A 5,251-nucleotide genomic window follows, 5' to 3' on the forward strand; every position below is an offset into this window, starting at 1 on the left:
AGCAGGAAGCACTGTGCTGAGCTGACGCAGCTCGCAGAGAAGGGGGGCTGATGTCAAGGGCTGTCCCCGCCTCAGACGGTTTGCTTCCAGCAGCTGTCTGAAACTAAGAGACGAAGTATGCCACATACTCACTTGTCTGCAGTGCACACACCTGTCACTCTTGCCCCCCCTGCACAATTGCAGTTGAAAAAGCAGCTGGCAATCTAGTAGGATGCATATGAAAATGGGAATAGAAGAAACCTGCATCATGTGAATGCTGTTACCAGAGCCTATGAGCATGAAACCTTTCCCAAAGCACCCTGCACGTCCAGTTGCATACGAGTGGGAATAGCTACCCACAAGGCACTGTTCTCTGTGGTGTTCAAGAGATGCTCCAGGCATGATGATAGCTAAGGGATGACAAACAGGAGTAACAGAAACAGCTGTCTCAACAAATAAGAACACTTTAACTAAAGCCACATCACTCTTTTAAGTGTAGCTAGCCTGACGACTGGGACAAGACCCAGCTCTGTTGAGAACTGAAGAAACCTAAAAGGATCAGTATAAAAAATGGAAACTAGTCAGATTACAAAGGATGATAGAGGCAAATAACAGATGCAGGGGCAAGATTAGAAGAAACAAAGGTCACAAAATGAGCTCAAACAGCTATGGAATTAAAGGGAAAGAGAGACTTTTTACAATACAGTTAGAAGCCAAGAGGAAGACCAAGGACATGGTAGGCCCACTGCTCAGTGAGGAAGGGAGAAAACAATAACGCGAAACTGGATGGAAGAGATGCTATGACTTCTTTGTTTCAGTCTCACTGAGAAGTCTGAAAGGAAATGTCAAACATAGTGAATGCTATGGAAGGGGGGTAGGTCTTAGATGAAAAAATAAAAAAAGAGGCAAGTTAAAAATCACTTAGAAGAGTTAGATGCCTGCAAGTCACCAGGGTCGTACTGAAATGCATCCCTAAGAATACTCCCCCCCCTCAAAAAGGGAAGTTTTTTCTTTTTAAAATAGAAGTGGAGGGTATCTGAGCCTCTAGCTATTATCTTGGAAAGTAATCGGGAGACGGAGAGAATTCCCAGAAGACTGGAAAAGGGCAGAATATAGTGCCATTGATAAAAAGGGAAATAAAACAACCCAGGAAAACTACAGACCAGTAAGTTTAACTTCTGTGCCCAGGAAGATAATGGAGCAAGTAAATAAAGAAATCAGCTGCAAAACTTGAAGGTGTAAGGTGATAGGAATAGCCAGCATGGATTTGTAAAAGACAATCGTGTCAAACCAATCCTGATGCTTTCTTTGATAGAGAACGAGTCTTGTGGATAGGGAGAACAGTGGATGTGGTATAACTAGACTTTAGTAAGGCATTTGATACGGTCTCGCATGATATCCCTTATCGATATACTGGCAAATACAATTTAATTGGGCTACTATAAGGTGGGTGCATAACTGGCCCCTGGATAACCTACTCCAGAGAATAGTTTATATAATGCTCCCAATCCTGCTGGAAAGGGTATAACGATGTGGGTTCCGCAGGGGTCTGTTTTGGGACCGCCGTTCAATATCTTCATCAATGATTTAAGATGTTGGCATAGAAAGTACGCTTATTAAGTTTGGGGACGATACAAACTGGGAGGGATGCAACTGCTTTGGAGGACATGGGTCCAAATTCAAAATGATCTGGACAAATGGAAGAAAGGGTCTGAGGGTAAACCAGATGAAAGTTCATAAAGACAAATGCAGAAGTGCTCCACTTAGGAAGGAACAATCAGTTTTCTATACTATCTATAGTAGACTGGAAGAGTATCTAGGAAGAGTAAGGCAGAAAGAGATCTAGGGCTCTATAGTGGAAAATTTTTTTTTTTTTTTGAGGGATGGGAAGATTTTGAGGGGGAATTTTTTTGGATTCACAAGCTAAATATGATCAACAGTGTGATACTGTTGCAGTAAAAAAGCAAACGGATTCTGGATGCAAGTAACAGGTGTGTTGTAAACAAGCACACGAGAAAGTCATTCTTCTGCTCTACTCCTGCGCTGGTTAGGCCTCAGCTGGATAATTGTGCCCAGTTCTGGGCACCGCATTTCAAGAAAGATGTGGAGAAATTGGAGAGGTCCAGAGAAGAGCAAACAGAATGATGAAAGACTTGAGAACAATGGAACTACAAAGGAAGGCTGAAGAACTGGGTTTATTTTATTTGGAAAGAGAAGAACAGAGAGGGGACATGATAGCAGTCTTGCTGGTCTCGCTAAAAGGGTCATCAAGGAGGAGGGATAAATTGTTCACCTTAGCCTCTAATGATAAAAAGAAGCAATGGGACTTAACTGCAACCAAGGAAGATTTACGTTGAACATTAGGAAAAAAGTTCCTAACTGTCAGGGTACGTTAAACAGTGTAAACAGTGGAATAAATTGCCTAGGGAGGTTATGGAAACTCCATCTCTGGAGATATTTAAGAGTAGGTTAGATAAATGTCTATCAGGGATGGTCTAGATAGTATTTGGTCCTGCCATGAAGGCAGGGGACTGGACTCAATGACCTCTCAAGGTTCCATCCAGTCCTAGAGTCTATAAACTGCAACTTCCTCTGTAGTTAGTAGGACCTGAACCTGCATTGGGAGACCCCAATGGGTTTCTATGCCATCACCTTAACCACTTGGCTACAAATACTTGTGTGGCACAGGGCTCTCACTACACTCTAGTTCTGTTCTCACTGAGTGATCAATTCCAGTTGTTTCCTCAGACCAGCTTCCACAACACACACACTGCTGTGCCGTTGTGTAAGTGCGTCCGTGGCTGAACAGCAAGAATTCCTTCTCCTTCCCCTTCTGGCTGGAGCATGAGAAGAGTGTGTTTGTGGTTAATGATGTTGCTGTAGATTGTTGTCCATTTCCTGCCTTGATCATTCAGACAGTCCCTTTCCCGTCATATCCCCAGCACATCAGTGATTGCGATAGCAGGGGGCGGTTTTCTCTGGGGCACTGAGCTTTGCCACGTGGTTGGTGGCTCCTTTCTTTCCTCACACTGGAGTAAACTCAGCTTTTTATTCCATCCTTGATGTTTCAAGGAATAACAACAGATGACCAAAGAGGTGGACAGGGAGGGTTTCAGGGGAGAGGCAGAGAGGTTCGAGAGGTGGGCAGGGCAGGGGAGGGTGCAGAGAAGCATGGGTGGTGGGCAGGGTGGGTCTCAGGGGAGGGCTCAGAGAGGTGTGGGCAGTGGGCAGCTCAGGGGAGGGGCAGAAGGTTCAAGTGATGGGCAGGGCTTGTCTCAGGGGAGGGGCAGAGAGGTGTGGGCAGGGGAGGGCTCAGAGAGGTATGGGTGATGGGTAGGGTAAGTCTCAAGGGAGGGGGCAGAGAGGTGTGGGCAGCAGGCAGACCTTGGAGTACGGGGTGGAGAGGTGCGAGGAGGCCTTGGGGGAGGAGAAGAGCGAGCGAAATGTGGGCCAGCAGGCCTCAGCCAAAGAGGAAGAGCAGGGGTGGGAAGTGGCCAAATGGGAGGGAGGGCAGAGCACAGGTGGGGCCTCAGAGGGAGGAGAATGAGGGAAGGGGGTGGAGTGGGGGACAGCACCACGGCCTGGGCAGGGCCACCAGAGGATTCAGGAGGCCTGTGGCAAAACAATTTTGGAGGCCCCTTCCATAAAAAAAAATTGCAATTCTATAGAATACTATGTTCTCATGGGGGATCCTGCAGGGCCCGGAGCAATTTGCCCCACTGTCTGGATGGCCCTGCCCTCAGCCTCTCCTTGTAAGTCCCCTGCCCCCTAATCATTTTTGTTGCCCTCCCCTAGACTCTCTCCAATTTGTTTCTGTAGTGGTGGAGGGGAAACTGGATGCAGTGCTCCAGATGTGGCCTCACCAGTGCTGACTAGAGGGGAAAAATCACTTCCATCGATCTGCTGGCAATGTTCCTACTAATCCAGCCCAATATGACCAGTTACCCATATTGAATGCAGACACAGCAATATTTGATAAATTGGTTACTGTCCGTTCCGGAGGTTATTTCCCACCTATTCATAAATAATGAAGATGTTCTAAGCGGAGGGGAAAGAGCTGTCTTGTCCGTGTAGTTAACTCATCTCCCCGAGAGGTGGTAGCTATGTCACTGGGGGAAGCTATGTTGGTGGGTGTGCAAGCTGTGGTGTCTACATGTGTATATAAAGTTTAATCAAATCCCATTTTTAAAACCCCTGTGGTGCGGGAATAGAAATGGAGCTTGCTGAGGCAGAGCCTGTCCTTCAAAATCCTTAAGATCACTGACTTGCCAATATAAATGTCATGGGGGTATAGCTCAGTGGTAGAGTGTTTGACTACAGATCAAGTAGTCCTTGGTTCAAATCTAAGTACCCCATCACATAGCTTATTTCCTCATTAAAAGTAATTCCATTTCCAGTATGTTCAGGAGTTCCGCTAAATAGGGATGCCTGAAATGAACAGAAACACTCAACATTTTCCTGTGCAAATGCATAAAAACCTAGCAAACATGTCCCTCCGCTGAAATCACTTCCAATCCTCTAAGTGTCTAGTTTATGTTTTCAACAAAACAGAGGCACATGAAGACACATTTGCAGGTCCTTGGCCTCCACGGGCTACAATGTGCAGAAGAACAAGAACCACATCCACTTGGGAGGAATGGACTAGTCTGGATTACATTTGGTAAGTAAGTTGCCATAGGGACTGAAAACTCTACTGGAGCTGGACAGGAGCCTGTTACAAAAATAAAATAACCAAGATTTATTTGACTAAAATGATGCAGAAATCCAGGGCCTTACTTGCTGAAAGCACCCCTGCATCGTGCATATCAGAATGATCCATCCTCAGTCGGCAAGAAGACCGCCTTTACAATGCTGGCGAACAGTACAGAACTCAAGCTGCTCAAATGCGGGACTGTGGCTGAGCGCAAAGCAGATGAAATATACAGGGTGTGACTAGATCGCGACAAAATACTAAAACAGTTCTGATGAGAGCCTCATACTCTATGAATGGTCGACCACGGTCTTTCTGGGAGCTTGCCCATCCTGAACTTCTGATGGCACATGTGCTCTTTACAGAAGAGCCACATTCGAGATCCAGAGGATGGCCGTGAACTCATTTGAAAACAGTTCAATGCCCGTCAGCATCAAATGATGGGCATATTGACAAGTCCAGGTTGCAGTCAATGATTCATGGATGGCTTCACAGAAGAGGACGGAAGTGAAGAAAGGCCATCAACCAGCATCACGGGATAAGCCCGCAGATGGTGATACCATTTCAGCAGAGGGTATACTA

General features: G+C 46.1%; 1 non-coding gene across 1 annotated transcript; it reads left to right on the forward strand.

Annotated features, from left to right (window-relative positions):
* Positions 1-4,263: 4,263 nt before the first annotated feature.
* On the forward strand, positions 4,264-4,337 carry TRNAC-ACA (transfer RNA cysteine (anticodon ACA)). Its single transcript has one exon. It is a non-coding gene; the product is annotated as a tRNA-Cys (tRNA).
* The last annotated feature ends 914 nt before the right edge of the window (positions 4,338-5,251 follow it).

The sequence above is a fragment of the Chelonoidis abingdonii genome, unplaced genomic scaffold, assembly GCF_003597395.2.
Source record: "Chelonoidis abingdonii isolate Lonesome George unplaced genomic scaffold, CheloAbing_2.0 scaffold0521, whole genome shotgun sequence".
Lineage (NCBI taxonomy): Eukaryota > Metazoa > Chordata > Testudines > Testudinidae > Chelonoidis > Chelonoidis abingdonii.